Source organism: Scylla paramamosain, unplaced genomic scaffold, assembly GCF_035594125.1.
Source record: "Scylla paramamosain isolate STU-SP2022 unplaced genomic scaffold, ASM3559412v1 Contig12, whole genome shotgun sequence".
Taxonomy (NCBI): Eukaryota; Metazoa; Arthropoda; class Malacostraca; order Decapoda; family Portunidae; genus Scylla; species Scylla paramamosain.
Window position 1 is genome coordinate 1,332,501 of NW_026973677.1, and position 17,500 is coordinate 1,350,000.

General features: G+C 41.8%; 2 long non-coding RNA genes across 5 annotated transcripts in view; one reads left to right on the forward strand and one right to left on the reverse strand.

The window, feature by feature from the left end:
• LOC135097126 (uncharacterized) overlaps positions 1 to 3,146 on the reverse strand; it is a 28,258-nt gene extending 25,112 nt beyond the window's left edge. Inside the window, exon 1 of the long non-coding RNA XR_010265399.1 lies at positions 2,897 to 3,146. This is a non-coding gene — a long non-coding RNA (uncharacterized LOC135097126). The remainder of the gene's footprint in view (positions 1 to 2,896) is intronic.
• Positions 3,147 to 3,290: 144 nt separating this feature from the next.
• LOC135097125 (uncharacterized) overlaps positions 3,291 to 17,500 on the forward strand; it is a 78,016-nt gene continuing 63,806 nt past the window's right edge. For 2 of the 4 annotated variants that reach the window (XR_010265398.1, XR_010265397.1), the window contains exon 1: positions 3,291 to 3,409. This is a non-coding gene — a long non-coding RNA (uncharacterized LOC135097125). The remainder of the gene's footprint in view (positions 3,410 to 17,500) is intronic. The other 2 variants (XR_010265396.1, XR_010265395.1) reach the window with 1 other exon arrangement.

Genomic DNA, 17,500 nt, shown 5'->3' on the forward strand with positions numbered 1-17,500 from the left:
GTATGAGTCATCTCCACTACGCCTAAAGTAACAATTACTGCAGAAAGAACGAAGCAGTATTAATAGCAACAACAGATTGAAAAATGAACAGTTTTTCTCGTGATCAAAGAGAATTCCTGCTTCATAACGTCAACAGCTGGTCAGGTTAGCAAGACAATACTACTTATCTTCCACCAACTCTTCACACTTAAGCTATTATTTGATTAATAGTCAGAAATATGCTTGTTACAACCTTCATCTGGTGTTCCTTCAGTGCATCCACAATACTTCTCTTTAGTCTTCGTGTAGTTATCACATTAATAGCACACATCCTTTACGTAGCCTCACATTGAAGGTATTATTATATCTGTTATCTGATATGTACTTCTCGTTACACCCATCGCCCTCATTGCTTCATTTAGTATTCACTGCCTCTGTAATCCTTTTCATCCTTTCCCTCCACCATCTCGTCAAGTTATCCTATTAATTACATATTTCTTGTAGTAACCTAACATTGAAGGTATTATTATATCTTTTATCTGAAATGTACTTCTCGTTACAGCCATCACCCTCATTGCTTCATTCAGTATTCAGTACGTCTATCATCCTTTTCGTTCTTTCTCTCCGCCATCTCGTCAAGTTATCTTGTTTATTACATATTTCCGTAGCACCCTAAGAAGCAAGTTACTATTATATCTATCATCTAAAATGTACTTCTTGTCACACCCATCACCCTTTTATTGCACCAACATAAGATTCAATACACTGAAACACCGAGCAACTCAACAGAGAGCTCCAATAAACCTGAGCACAGAGAGACAGGCACCGTGGCAAAGATTCCAACCTGCAAGCCGAGCACGGGAAACCACCACATTACTGAACAAGTCATCAGGAACACACCTCCGGACTTCTGTGTGTCATTGCCAGTTTAGTAGTTTAACAATTTACTGAGAAAGTTTGATGCACTTAAGTTATGATGATACAAGTTTAAAGCGGGGTAAATCAAGATAGCGTATCTTAACCTATACTTAAATATATAGTAATACATTAAAGTACATCGTTGGAGGAGAAGAGGCGATGAAAATATTGATGGATGGAAAGTGGAGGTGATGAAGGCAGTGGAAAAAATAGACAGAAATAGATGGAAATACAAAAGATAGGAGACAAGAAGAGAAAGTGATCGAAATACTAAAAGGACATAGGAAACAGAAAGCGAAAATAAGGATACTGAAACACTGTAGAAGATAAAAAGCGGAAGTGATGAAAATACAGAAAGACAGGAGACAGAAAATGAGTGAGACAGAACCCAGACATTATCATTACAGTAAATCCACCTCTGTCACCTCATACGATATAACAAATCTGCCAGAAATTAAACCATTACATTCTTCTAAGCAGCAAAAATTACATATAACAAAGAACACTAGGAACTGACACTGAACAGCGCAGTAGCGGGAGAGAGAGAGAGAGAGAGAGAGAGAGAGAGAGAGAGAGAGAGAGAGGTAGGGGGGTTTAGTTCTGTCCCTCAGTCGGGGGTCGTGTCCTAACATATCGCTATAGTATTATATCGCCCATAGAATCGCCGCCTCTCTCTCCCCTATTTCCTCCTCCCTTCTCCTCCGTGTTCATCCTTTTCCCTTCCTTCTCCCTATTTCCTTCTTCCTCTTTCCTTCATCCGTGATCCTTTTCCTCCTTCTCTTTTACTAATCTCCTTACTCCTTCCTTCTCCTCCTCTTCCTCCTTCTCCTCTCTTATTATTCATCTTTACTTCTCTTTCTCTTCTCCCTTTATTAATATCATTCCTCCTTCCTCCCTCCTCCTTCTCCTCTTCCTCCTCCTCTTTTTCTTTCATTTTCATTTCTTCTCCATGTTCATCCTTATTCCTCTTCCTCTTCCTACTCTGTTCATCCCTACTCCTCTTCCTTCTCTTCCTCCTCTCCTCTTATCGTTCATTCTTACTCTTCCTCCTCCTCCTCCTCCTCCTCCTCCAATACACTGATACACCTTCTTTCTTCTTCTCTTCCTTCTACTTCCCCTCCTCCTCCTCCTCCTCACCGTTCATTTTGGTTCTTTTCATTCCAGATCCTCATAAACACCTTGTCTTTATCTCCCCCTCCTCCTCTTCCTCCTCCTCTTCTTCTTCCTTCTCCTTTTCCTCTTCCTCCTCATCATCATTCTTACACCTCAACATTCGTCATAAACACCTTTTATCTTCTTCTTCTTCTTCTTCTTCTTCTTCTTCTTCTTCTTCCTCCTCCTCCTCCTCCTTCCTTTACCCAGAGGTTAAGATAATGCTCCCCGCTAACTGCCTAACTCCCTCAGCCAATCAGCGGCCGCCAATTATCCCGTTAGGGAGGAACCAATGGCGGGGTGGTAGTGATTAGGTGGTTAATTGATGTATCGGGGAGGAGGAGGAGGAGGAGGAGGAGGTGTTGGTAATGGTGGAAATGGTGGTGGTGGAGGTGGAGGATAGATAAAGAGAAGAATAAGAGAGGTGGAGAGAAAGAAGAGAAAAAACAAGGAGGAAGAGGAGGAGGAGGAGGAGGAGGAGGTAATGGCGCTGATGGGTCATTAGAGGAGGCAGCAATTAATGGCAGGTTATAATGGCGCGCTTTCATTAATATTTGGTGCATCGCCTTGTGTTCCTTAATCGGGTGGTGATGGCGGTGATGGTGGTGGTGGCGGAGATAATGGACTGGGAGGCAGGAACAGTGGTGGTGGTGATAGTGGTGATAAGCATGGTGATGGTGATAGTGGTGGTGGTGGTGCGGATATCTGTGAAGAAGGAATGGTGTTGGTGGTAATAGTAATGGTGGTGGTGATGGGTTTTCCTTGTTGGTGTCACTGGTTGAGTGTTGTAGCCGTGCTCTCTCTCTCTCTCTCTCTCTCTCTCTCTCTCTCTCTCTCTGTCACTTACTTATTTCAGCAGACGAGCAACAATGGAGGCAGGCAAAACCCACGATACTTCCACACACAAATCAACAACGCAGAATCCTGTGAGTGGATCTCCTCCATCTGCTTCCCCTTCGTTCCTCCCAACCTGTATTCCTCCGCTGACCCTCCCTTCACTCCTCCCCTCCCTTGGACACGTGACGCCTGCCTGTCACGCAAAGTTGGGTAACCTCTGTGTAATCATGAACATTTCAGTGGAGGTCTAAATCTTTTATTTGTTTGGTAAGTGTGGGTGAAATATTTACAACTGATGTCACTCCTTTATTCACTGAAATATAACACGGAACTAGAAAACTGGTGGAGGGAGGGAGCGCTGGTGGAGGGAGGGGAGAGGAAGGGAGTGGAGGGTGCAGAGTGTCAGGAAGAGGAAGAGCGAGAGTGTTGCAAGAGAAGTACTGGTCTGTGCTGCGTGTGGGAAGTAACTTTAGTGGCGGCGTGAAGGCGAGGACACGAGTGAGGTGCTGGCAGGCTGACTGAGGTGAGTGTGGTGAGGTGAGGTGAGGTGAAGTAACCGTGTACTTCCAGCCAGGCAAGTAGTGGCGGCCGGTAGGAACACCTCCAGTTGAAGTTTTCCTACTGAATTATTGTCATCTTTCTCTTGTCTCCTCCTCCTCTGTGTTGTTCTCCTTCTATTTCTTGGTCTTTCATCGTCACGTTCACTCATTTTCATTTCTATAAATAAACAAAATAACAATAACTTACTACCTACATTTTAAAACGATCTCCATCTTGCTCCCTCCCTTCCTGCCTCCCTCCCCGCTCAGCTGTTCAGTGACGACGTCTGCTCACACCAAGTCGCGCAGAGCACGCTAACCACCTCAATCACTCGTTAACTCTTTCCTTTTCATTATTTCACCCGATCTTTCAACTTGCTTCTTCAATGTTTCAGTGTTTCAGTGCTTCAGACGTCTGCATAAATCACTGTTACATGTACTGCTGTATCTCGGATGTATCTTGAAGGGGGTGACAGGAGTGAGAGGGAGGAGGGGGCAGGAAGAGGGAAAGGTGAAGGAGGAGGCGTGTTGCAAGGGTCGTGATGCCGGGGACGTGGTGAAGCTGAGCAGGAATCAGTCACCAAGTGTGAGACGATGAGCACTAAGGCCTGTACTCCGAAACATTTCTGCGCCGCACCTCCGCTACACTTAAAAGACTCTAGTTGAAGTCATTCGTATATATATATATATATATATATATATATATATATATATATATATATATATATATATATATATATATATATATATATATATATATATATATATATATATATATATATTTTTTTTTTTTTTTTTTATTTTTTTTTTTACGGCTCTTAGTGACAGGCTAAAAATATTTCAACATTATGAAGAGGAGAAACACTCTTGAGCATATGTTTATTGTTATGAGAATACTGTTAATACTTATCCCTCGGGTTAACAAGCGAGGAGACAAGGGAAGGCAAGGTGTAGAATCCCTGGTGTCTCAGTGTTCCTGCCTGCCTGAGTGAGGGATGTCACGCACCACCCACAGAGAACACCACCTTAGTTTTTTCCTCGCACCATTTAATTTAAGTACTATTTGGGGATTTGTACCTTCAATGGGCCTTTCTCAGCATTGTTATTATCCTGCGCCAGAGAAGTGGTTCAAATTTTCTTGCGTGGCACAGCAACACTTAATGTCATACGTCAAAAAAAAAAAAAAAAAAAAAAAAAAAAAAAAAAAAAAAAAAAAAAAAAAAAAAAAAAATATATATATATATATATATATATATATATATATATATATATATATATATATATATATATATATATATATATATATATATATATATATATATATATATATATATATATATATATATATATATATATATATATATATATATATATATATATATATATATATATATATATATATATATATATATATATATATATATATATATATATATATATATATATATATATATATATATATATATATATATATATATATATATATATATATATATATATATATATATATATATATATATATATATATATATATATATATATATATGTATAAAAAATTGCATAGAAATACTAGAAATGTTAAAATAAAAGGAAAAGTAACAAATAAGATATAGTTAAAGTTTTAAGACATCAAGAAATAAAATCTAGAAAAATAACAAATTAAGTGGTCTGGGATATGAATGTACTAATTACAAGTCATTAAAGAAAGGACAGTAAGCAGGAGGTGAGCGGTGAGGCCACGCGTACAAGTACCATATGCTCCAAAACTTTGCAGTAATAGGGAGAAGTTAAACGTTTTTCAAGGTCATAACTTACAGAGCTCCTCTTGAAAAAAAAAAAAAATTGCAGACAGAGCGAGACAACACGTGTCTGACACTGCGTGCTTTCCTTACTCTTGTGTTGGCTTACCAATTGTCACTATGTCATCACTCATTGTAATTTTTTTTTCCTGTTATGCTCGTCTTCATTCTCTCTCTCTCTCTCTCTCTCTCTCTCTCTCTCTCTCTCTCTCTCTCTCTCTCTCTCTCTCTCTCTCTCTCTCTCTCTCTCTCTCTCCTTTTCATCTTCAGAAAGTAAAAATACGTGAAGAGCGAAAGGCGGAGGAAAGGTTGGTGTTTACGAAGGGGAGAGAGAGAGAGAGAGAGAGAGAGAGAGAGAGAGAGAGAGAGAGAGAGAGAGAGAGAGAGAGAGAGAGAGAGAGAGAGAGAGAGAGAGAGAGAGAGAGATACGGGACGAAGATGATATAAAAGAAAATGTAATAGAAGAGTAAGAGACGAAAAGAGAAAGAAGACTTACATTTACGAGGAGATATTACGATAATACGACATAGGAAGATGTGGCCGCTTAGTTACCTGGTGCAGTCATTTTCCGTCTGGTTTTCTTTACGCGAGTCAAGTCATTCCTGTGCTGTCTAATGGTTCACTTGCTTCATTGACGCTGCGAGAAATCTGCTGGCGGTGGAGAGGTTAGGCTTTATGGTCAACTACTAGTGTGTGTGTGTGTGTGTGTGTGTGTGTGTTATCTGGAGATTTACACGCTCTTAGACTGTCCAGCGCTCATCTCTGTCTACTAGTGAGCCTGGTGGGTGCGTGGCATCCCTCACCCTGGGACACGGATTCCTACAGTTCACCTTCTCCAGGTTCATCATTTATCCGGGTTGGGACAGTTCCTATCTAACTGTTTTTTTTTTTTTTAATCTGACTTCATCATTCATCACCTATTATTTCTTGTCCCATCCTGATTACTGACCCTGAGAATTTTGTTTAGGTCACCCTTGTTCAGTTAGAGGAGAGGGGGTTCACGCTTGCCTGGCGCCACAGTTCCTATCTAGCTATTATTTAATCTGACTTCATTCATCACCTATTATTTCTTGTCCCATCCTAATGACTGACCCTGAGAATTTTGGTTAGGACACCCTTGTTTAGTTAGAGAAGAGATGGTTCACGGTTGCCTGGCGCTACAGTTCCTATCTAACTGTTTTTTTTTTTTTATCATCTATTATTTCTGGTCTCATCCTGATGACTGACCCTGAGAATTTTGCTTAGGTCACCCTTGTTTAGTTAGAGGAGAGATGGTTCACGCTTGCCTGGCGCCACGTCAAGGTGGAGATTGATTGATTAAATGATCTGGCTTGCCACTGTTTGCTGTTCCCATGCATATCATTCATCAAGATTTCCACAATTAAATTCCGCAGGCTTACACATTTATCTACCTGAAGGAACAATGAAGGAGTGGATGATCCTGTGCCGATTATACAGTACTAGTCTGGAAGCTTTTAAATTTACATACATTCCTTAGAGAGGCGTAGGTTAAGATGGGTCTGATGGGTGAAAATAGGCAGGTATGTTTCATGCAAGGATTGTCACGTGTAGCCCTCATGACTTCTTGCAGCTTCCCTTATTTTCTTATGTTCCAACTGGTTCTGGGACTCGTAACCTGGTGGCTTGTTAGTCTCTCTCCCTCTCCCTCCCCCCCTCTCTCTCTCTCTCTCTCTCTCTCTCTCTCTCTCTCTCTCTCTCTCTCTCTCTCTCTCTCTCTCTCTCTCCTTCCTGAATGTTTAATAAAATTTCATAGTTTTATTTATTTTCATTTCTCATTTGGTGGAGTTTGTTAGTTTTTTCTCTTAACGGTTAATTGGCTTTGTATTTCATAATTATTGGTGTTTTCTTAATTAACGCTTCTCATTATCTTCTTCTTCTTCTTCTTCTTCTTCTTCAACGTGCTTAGTCTTCTGTGCCTTCCTCAGTCACACCCATTACAAAGAGGTCCCCCTTTCTCTCTCTCTCTCTCTCTCTCTCTCTCTCTCTCTCTCTCTCTCTCTCTCTCTCTCTCTCTCTCTCTCTCTCTCGCCACCTCCAGCATCCTTCTCCCCCCATTCCTCGTCTCTCCTTCTGACACGCCCAAACTAGCTCAGTGTTGCCTGTCTAGCCTTGGCCCACGCCGCTGTACATGTGTTGTGCCTGTGATGTGTTCCTGATATTCCGCTTCGTCTCTCTCTGATAAAGTCGCATCGTTTTTCATTTCAGCCACTTTTCGTTATAATACTTCTAAAGTCTTTGTCAAAATGAAGCTTTCCTGACGTGAATTTTAGTGTAATACTGTGATGGGAAGTAGGTTGTATAATGTTCCATGCGTTACTTTTCTCTCCCTGTCTCTTATCTACCAGGTTGTGACAGCTTCTCGTAATCTTGACAGTTGTTTTCATGCAGGTTTCAAGACACTTAGCCTTCAATTTTTGATGATTGTTTTTTTTTTTTTTTTTTTCCTTAAGTAAAAAGAAAAAAATAAATAAAATATCTTCCTTGATGTATTCGTTCCTGATTCCGTCCTTCCTCGTCACTCAAAGAGAAGTCAGGCATCTTAATTTTGTCCACCTTTCGTTACAATACTTCTAAAATTCCTTGTTGGTGGACGTTCTTTACTAACACTGTAATGGTAACAAGAAGGTTTGGTTATGTTTCCTACGTCTTATTTTCCTCACTCTTCTTGTCTCTTACCTGTCATCCTGCGACAGTTTCTCTTTATTTTGGTAATTGAGAACATAACAAGGTAAGGGTTGGTGCAAGAAGCCATCAGGCCTACACGTGGCAGTCCCTGTGTCAAACATGCCTGCTTATTTCCACCTATCATTTTAATTCATTAATTTATCTCATGTTCCCTTAAAGCTTCATAATAACTTTTTTTTTTTTCAAGCTTTGTAATTGTTTTCATTTTTATATTTTCTTCCTTTTTTTCTGCCTTTCTTATTAATATTTTGTTGTCTTATGTTTTACGTTTTCTTTTTTTTTTATGAATATTATTGTAAATTAATATGCTGTTTTGAAGTTGTCCTTTTACATTCCTCCTCCTCCCCCTCCTCCTCATTTTCTCCAAATCCTCCTCCTCATCACTCCTCGTCCTCCTCCTCCCACTCTTCCTTCTCCTTCCCCTCCTTCTCTTCCTCCTCCTCCTCTTTCTCCTCCTCCTCCTCCTCCTCCTCCTTCTCCTCCTCCTCCTCCTCCTCCTCCTCCTCCTCTTCCTTCCCCTCCCCCTCCTCCTCCTCTTTTTCTTGACATCGTCAGTCGTTATTCAACTTACCACCTCCCTCCTAACGTCCCTAACGGTCTTTAACGGCCCTAACGGTCTCCGGCTTTCAAGAAAATGAATTAATTTGAATCCAACCGCTGTGGTCTAAGAGAGAGAGAGAGAGAGAGAGAGAGAGAGAGAGAGAGATTGTTTAAAATTATCTACCAAAGTGGTTATTACACATTAGTCAAGTATACAAATATGACAAAATACCGGTGATATGTAATAATATAAATACAATACAATTGTGGAACACTCGTCTATAATAGATGCACCACAAAAATGCAAAGTTAACGTACATATACAAGTACACTTAAAACAAAAAAAACTAAACAAGATAAAACAAACCTAACTAAATATATTTTCGGTTAAAACAATTTTTTTAAAGTCCAGCCTTAAAAGAGATTATAGATGTGTCCTGTGTGAGGGAGAGCGGGTATAGATGTGTCCTGTGTGAGGGAGAGCGGGTATAGATGTGTCCTGTGTGAGGGAGAGCGGGTATAGATGTGTCCTGTGTGAGGGAGAGCGGGAGAGAGTTCCACACTCTGGGCCCCAATATGACAGTGCGTCTATCAGCAGTGTGTGTGTAGGTGCGCGGTACAAGCAACCTGTGCCTGTGTCTTGTGACGCTACTGGTGATAGCTTGCCTGTTACATAGTGATAAAAAAACATTTTAAATAAAACCCTCGTAAAATCTTAAATATTGTTGTAGCCACTTGTAAAACATGTTTGTGCTTTATTCGTAGCCATTGGAGTTCTTTATAAAATGGAGACACGTGATCATATTTCTTAACTCCACCTATGGCAACCCTTCCTGCAGCATTCTGTAACTTTTGCACACCAGACATTAATGCATCATTTGTAGTCCCCATATTCTAATACAACAGTTAATTAAGGTTAATACAAGGGCCTGTGTCACCATGATCCTGCTGTCCTTATCTGGGTTTTCACTAATTCTACTTACATACATTAAAACACCCATCACTTTCCTTTTCAGCTCATTAATATGGACGTCAAAAAGCAAGTAACTATCCAAGCAAACTCACAAGTTTTTCACGTGCCTGCTTGGATGTATTACATTTACATTAACATTCACAGTCGTGTTTGGGGGAAGAGAGACAGAGACAGAGAGAGAGAGAGAGAGAGAGAGAGAGAGAGAGAGAGAGAGAGAGAGAGAGAGAGAGAGAGAGGATAATTAGGGATGCCTCGAGGCTGTAGCAACACTCCGTAATGGCTTCCTCTAGACCGCCATCTTTAATCTCTGTCTGCAAGGAGGAGGAGGAGGAGGAGGATGAGAATGAGGAGGAGGAGGAGGAGGAGGAGGAGGAGTAAGGTGGTGCTGTCGAGACGCGGCTTGGGAGAGAGGAGGGAAGGAGGGAGGAGAGGAAAGGAGAGAGAGGGAGGTATGGAGGAGGAGGAGAGGAGAGATGGACGGGGGTAAGAAAGGAGGGAAGAGAGGAGAGATGGAAGGAGTAGAGGGAGAGAGGGAGGAAGGAAAGAAGAGGAGGGAAGAAGGGAGGAAAGGTTTGATATCTATAAAAAAAGAGAGAATGTTGTGGCCATTGTTGAGAGAGAGAGAGAGAGAGAGAGAGAGAGAGAGAGAGAGAGAGAGAGAGAGAGAGAGAGAGAGAGAGAGAGAGAGAGAGAGAGAGAGAGAGAGAACGACGTTTATTATAATGAGACGATTATCACTCATTCACTGTTTACCATCTCTCTCTCTCTCTCTCTCTCTCTCTCTCTCTCTCTCTCTCTCTCTCTCTCTCTCTCTCTCTCTCTCTCTCTCTCTCTCTCTCTCTCTCTCTCTCTCTCTCACTCTCTCTCTCTTTCTCTCTTTATCACTATTATTATCTTCCTTAACTTACATAGAATATCATTGACTTCTATGTCATCTCTCTTCCTCCTCCTCCTCCTCTTCCTCCTCCTCCTCCTCCTTCCTTTGTATATTCCTTTGTCTATTCCTCCTCTCACAGGGCTGGGAGTCAAGGGGCGTATCAAATGAGGACCACCACCAAAGAGCGAAAGGGAGGAGAAAAAGGAGGAGGAGGAGGGAAGGAGGATCGGGACTTTTGATGTTCCTCCGCTATTCTGCCTCTTCCTCCTCCTCCTCCTCGTCTTCTTCCTTTCCTTTTTTTTTTTCTCCTTGTTTTCGCCGCTCTCATATTATTGTTTTCTTGTTTTCTTTTTCTCCTATTCCTTCTTATCTTTTCATCTTTCTCGTTTCCTTTTCTCTCACTTGTCTGTTCTTTTTTTTCATTTAGTGCTTTTCAATCTCCAGTCCTCTTTTCTTCCTCTTTTTCTTCTCCTTTCTCATTTCTCCTCCTCCTCCTCCTCCTCCTCCTCCTCCTCCTCCTCCTCCTCCTCCTCCTTCTCCTCCCCCTTTTTTTTTTTCTTCTTCTTCTTCTTCTTCTTCTTCTTCTTCTTCTTCTTCTTCTTCTTCTTCTTCTTCTTCTTCTTCTTGTGATTGAATTTAATTGCTTTCTTTGTCTTTCAGTAACTTTATTTATGTATCTTTTGGGGTAAGTTCATTGACTTTTTTTTTTCTGTCTGTTTGTTTCCCTCCCTCCCTCTCTCTCTCTCTCTCTCTCTCTCTCTCTCTCTCTCTCTCTCTCTCTCTCTCTCTGTGTGTGTGTGTGTGTGTGTGTGTGTGTGTGTGTGTGTGTGAATTCACATCAATTTTCGTATTTTTGCATTATGATAAAATATTGTGATTTTCCTCACATTTTCACCATAAACTATTGGGAAAACATTCATACATATAATATATTTTCCAATTCTCTCTATAATATTTTATTTGATTCATTGTGTCCATTAAACCCAAACATCATTTCTTCTTCTCTCTACATTACGCAAACTGCTTCCCTTCTCCCCTATACACCACCACCACCACCACCACCACTATCTGTCCGCCCTTCCTTCTCTCAGTCTATTCAAGGCCATCCCATCAAAACTTCTCTCGATTAACTTCTCTCTCCTCCTTCCTTCTCTTCCTTCAGTCTATTTCTGAACATTCCAGGAAAAATGATCTCCTTTAACACACACACACACACACACACACACACACACACACACACAAGCTCAGATCACTACCAGACAGCCCTAAGGAGACCTAACTAGTTTAGATAAGCTGAAATCACTATTGAACCACCTTAAGAAACCCAAACAAGCTCTAACAAGCCTGATAAGCCCAGATAAGCCAAAGCAAACCCAATAACCCTCGTAGCTAGCGGCACAGGGCTAAGGAGAGTTGTATGCAAAGATGTAACCCAACACAACCTTTTTTTTTTTTCCTTTTGTACATTTTTTTTTTCCCTCACCACACCCTTTATCATAACCACACAAACTCAAATCACTCTCCTAATAAGCCCAGACGAGCACACTGACTCTCGCAGCGTTCCAAGTACATAACCCTGATTTAATCCAACATCTAAGCCCTTTATCGTCTAGTATACCCATCTTTTTACATCAGACCCTTTATCATAACGACATAACCCCAAATCACTCTTCTGGACACCCTTAATAACACGTAATAAACCCATAACCCTCGCAGCGTAGCGTCGGGGGATGGGTGGGCTAAGGAGTGTTACATGCAAAGTCCACAAGCATGATTTAATCTGTGTTTACGCCCTGCCTAGCCGCGCCTGAGTCTCCGGCGGCTGTTTAAGGCTTAGTGTGGCAGTGTCTTGGAGCGAGGCGCACGTGGAGTGAAACATTGGCTAGTCAAACACAAAGCGGCGATATTTCAAGCCCGGCTACTCTCTTTTAACTGAGGGAGAGGAGGAGGAGGAGGAGAAGCAGGAGGAAGAAGAGGAGGAGGAGAAGGAGGAGGAGGAGGACGAGTAGAGAAAAAGAGGCCTTGTTCGTCCTTTTATTTTGTAAAATGTTTTTAAAAGGAGAAATTGTGAGGCAAGGGCAATTATTGTGATGTATCTGACCTAGGGAGAGGAGGGAGAGGGGAGACTGTGAAGGGAGCGAGGGAGAGGAAGAGAGAGAGTTATGGTGGGAGGGAGAGAATTACTGGTGGGAAGGAGAAGCGAAGGGAGAGAGAGAGTCATGGGTGGGTAGGAAGAGAGAGAGAGAGAGAGAGAGAGAGAGAGAGAGAGAGAGAGAGAGAGAGAGAGAGAGAGAGGTACAATGACATGGTAGGTAGATTGTGAGACAGACAGCCTGAGAAAGTAATAGACAGAGTTGGAAATCGGTAAGTGTATGGTGTGTGCGATGTGGTCGAGGGTGGGAGGGCGCGGGAGGCGGGGCGGTGGGAGAGAGACTGATAAATGTAAATACGAGTAAGTGAATAGGATAAACTGGTGGAGAGATAGGATAGATAGAGGAGTCAACAAGTGAATGAAAGACACAGATGCAGATACGAGAAGGTGAATGAAGTAAATTGGTGAATAGATCAATAGATAAGGAGTCAGTAAGTGAAATAGAATAACTGGGTAAGAAGTCTGGATGGAGAAATGAATAGGGAATCAAATGAATAAATGCGTTAATACAAGGAGTAGGTAACATGGAAGCTTGATAGATTGATTAGCCAATTAGTGAATAAATAACTAAATACAAAAAGAAGGCAAGGTAAAAAATAATGAAACGTAAGTGATTCGAGTAAACAGACTGATGAATAACTATATTAATAAACAAACATAAGTGAATAAACTTTTTCTCAGGCAGCGTGGTGGGTGACTAGGTGAAGCTCGGTAGTCAGGCCATTAGAGTCCAGTTGAAAGAGAGCCTCAAAAGAAGACAAAGTAAATTAATGAATAGGGATGAGAGGTGGAGACTGCTAGAGATGTTTTACTGAGGGACTGCCACGTGTAGGCCTGAAGGCTTCTTGCAGCTTCCCTTACGCCCTCAAAACGTGTTCATATACGAGTAGATGCGTAAATATCATCCCATTCATCCCTTTCTCTGGTAAACTCTGGAACTCCCTGCCTGCTTCTGTATTTTCACCTTCCTATGACTTGAATTCCTTCAAGAGGGAGGTTTCAAGACACTTATCCATCAATTTTTGACCACTGCTTTGGCCCTTTTATGGGACTGCCATTTCAGTGGGCATTTTTTTTATTAGATTTTTGTTGCCCTTGGCCAGTGTCCTTCCTACATAAAAAAAGTTATATATTTGCTTTTATTAGATACACATGACATATAAGTAAGAAAAAAATTTTCTTTTTACTACACTGCGAAAATAATGAAGAACTATGATGATGAAGAAACTTTGTCATGAAAAAAAAAGGGAACAGAATGAATATCAACGGTTTTAAGGTAGTGGATAGTGATGGATAACACACACACTCACACACACACACACACACACACACACACACACACACACACACACACACACACACACACACACACACACACACACACACACACACACACACACACACACATCACAAGAGGTAATAAAAAGAAGAAGAAAAAAACTGCAATAATAATAATAACAGTACTGGAGAATATCAGCATAATTTTGATGGAGTGTTGCACGCAGCCTGCATGTTGAAGCGCCTTGGCCTCTCAGCAGGACTGTTTTCAAAGGCCACGTAGATGATCAGTAGGATTCTCATCTCTAACTATTACAAGCTTGAACCCGTTATTTCTTATCCCATCTTGATTACTGACCTTGAGAATTTCGTTTGTTACCATTATTTACGTCACCAGTACCACAGAAAGACCTCATCAATCTCTTCTTAATCTTTTTTTGTCCTATCCTGACTACTGGTCTTGAGAATTTCGTTTGTTTACCGTTGATACATCGCCAGTACCACAGAAAGATCTCATCAATCTCCTCTTAATCTTCTTATCCTATCATGACTACTGACCTTGAGAATTTTGCTTACGTCACCCTTCTTGTATTCTCTGTGGCAATGAAAGACCTATCAGATCCCTCTTTAAACAGACGCCTCACTGGAGACAAGTGAAAGCGTAAATCTAACTTGATCAAGATTTAAGCCATTATTTCTCTATATAATCCTGAAGAAATCACTCTTAAAAATATAACATATACGTATATTTCATGAGAATCTCTCTAATGCATTAGAGAGAGAGAGAGAGAGAGAGAGAGAGAGAGAGAGAGAGAGAGAGAGAGAGAGAGAGAGAGAGAGAGAGAGAGAGAGAGAGAGAGAGTAAATTATTGGTGTTTATCATATTTTTTTCCCATCATGTGCATTAGGGTCGCCATTCAGTGAGAGAGAGAGAGAGAGAGAGAGAGAGAGAGAGAGAGAGAGAGAGAGAGAGAGAGAGAGAGAGAGAGAGAGTAAAGGAGGAGGCAGTAGACACCTGCCGAAACGATAATTACTCCCAGTGAGGTGTGCAGCACTGTTCAGGGGGTGCTGTGAACTTATCATTAAACCCAGCTGTGACCTCACTGAACGTTTCCCTTTGTGTCTCACAACACAAGGGGGCAGTCACAGCCTGCCCTCTAAAGACAACTCTCTTCCTCCACACAAAACTACAAGCACCTAATAACACACACACCCTTCACTCAAAAATTTTAAAATCATCATGGCGACTCCTACACCAGCCTCGGAGTCCTCATCTGGGGAGGGGACCATAAATGTCCCCAGGTCGGACTGCCTTTCTGTCGACTACCCTAAGTGTCTTGACACCCCCCTCAACTTTTTCTTCATTAACTTCTGCAAAATTCGCGGTCTAAGATCTAATTTTCAATCTGTAGAACACCACCTCTCCTCTTCTAAACCTCATCTTCTTTTCCTCACTGAAACTCAGGTGTCTGAGGCAACTGACAGTAGCCCCTTTTCTGTTCCCTCCTACTTTCTCTATCCTCATTTTCGATCCAAAGCTGGATGCTGCGTTTATGTGCGCAATGACTTAATCTGCTCTCGTGCCCACGCTCTTGAATCTTCCGAGTTTTCCACCATCTGGCTACGACTACAGAGTCACTCTCATACTAAATTTATCTGTGCTGTATACCTCTCACCTAACTCCTCTGATTATAAGAAATTCTTTGACTACTTAACTTCCAAAGTGGAGCACATTCTGACCCTCTTCCCTTTTGCAGAGATCTCCATTCTTGGAGACTTCAATGTTCACCACCAGCTTTGGCTTTCCTCTCCCTTCACTGACCATCCTGGTGAACTAGCCTACAACTTTGCTATCCTCCATGACCTAGAGCAATTGGTGCAACATTCTTGACCTTTTCCTGACCTCTAATCCTTCTGCTTATGCTGTCACCCTTTCTTCTCCGTTGGGCTCCTCCGATCACAATCTCATATCTTTACCTTGTCCTATCGCTCCAATCCCTCCTCAGGATCCCCCTAAGCGAAGGTGCCTCTAGCGTTTTGCCTCTGCTAGTGGGGGGACCTGAGGAGGTATTTTGCTGAATTTCCTTGGAATGACTACTGCTTCCGTGTCAGAGAGCCGTCTTTGTGTGCTGAGCGCATAACAGAGGTGATAGTGTCTGGCATGGAGGCGTACATTCCTCACTCTTTTTCTCGTCCTAAACCTTCTAAACCTTGGTTTAACACAGCTTGTTCTCGTGCTATACATGATAGAGAGGTGGCCCACAAAAGGTACTTAAGCCTTCCATCACCAGAATCTCATGCACTTTATATTTTTGCCCAGAACCATGTTAAGTCTGTTCTCCAACTAGCCAAAAACTCCTTCATTAACAGAAAATGTCAAAACCTTTCAAGATCTAACTCCCCTCGTGATTTCTGGCATCTAGCCAAAAATATATCCATTAACTTTGCTTCTTCTTTCCCTCCTCTATTTCAACCAGATGGCACCACTGCTATCACATCTATTTCTAAAGCTGAACTCTTTGCTCAAACCTTTGCTAAAAACTCTATCTTGGACGATTCTGGGCTTGTTCCTCCCTCTCCTCTACCCTCTGACTATTTCATGCCACGTATTAAAATTGTTCGCAATGATGTTTTCCATGCCCTCGCTGGCCTAAACCCTCGGAAGGCTTATGGACCTGATGGGGTCCCTCCTATTGTTCTCCGAAACTGTGCCTCCGTGCTTGCACATTGTCTAGTCAAACTCTTTCAGCTCTGTCTGTTAACATCTATCTTTCCTTCTTGCTGGAAGTTTGCCTACATTCAACCTGTTCCTAAAAAGGGTGACCGTTCTAATCCTTCAAACTACCGTCCTATTGCTTTAATTTCCTGCCTATCTAAAGTTTTTGAATCTATCCTCAACAGGAAGATTCTTAAACATCTATCACTTGACAACCTTCTATCCGATCGCCAGTATGGGTTCCGTCAAGGCCGCTCTACTGGTGATCTTCTGGCTTTCCTTACTGAGTCTTGGTCATCCTCTTTTAGAGATTTTGGTGAAACTTTTGCTGTTGCCTTGGACATATCAAAAGCTTTTGATAGAGTCTGGCACAAAGCTTTGATTTCCAAACTATCCTCCTATGGTTTCTATCCTTCTCTCTGTAACTTCATCTCAAGTTTCCTTTCTGACCGTTCTATTGCTGCTGTGGTAGACGGTCACTGTTCTTCTCCTAAATCTATTAACAGTGGTGTTCCTCAGGATTCTGTCCTGTCACCCACTCTCTTCTTATTATTCATTAATGATCTTCTAAACCAAACTTCTTGTCCTATCCACTCCTACGCTGATGATACCACCCTGCACTTTTCCACGTCTTTTCATAGACGTCCAACCCTTCAGGAGGTAAACATATCACGCAGGGAAGCAACAGAACGCTTGACTTCTGGTCTTTCTAAAATTTCTGATTGGGGCAGAGCAAACTTTGTATTGTTCAATGCCTCAAAAACTCAATTCCTCCATCTATCAACTCGACACAACCGGATACGGACAAGTGACGCCACCTACCCCTTCGTCCTTGCCCTGCAGGAGGTGAACGGCGCCGGATCGCTGTAAGTCAGGCAGGAACCAGATGGGGTAGCTTTTGATGAGTCGCTCACACGGCTCACACTCCGACCCATCCCCGCTGCCAGTCTGCAGACGAGACCCCACCACCTCTTATTAGTACTCCGTGACACTATGAATTGTGACCCTGCCTCTCGCACAAGCACCGTCCACAT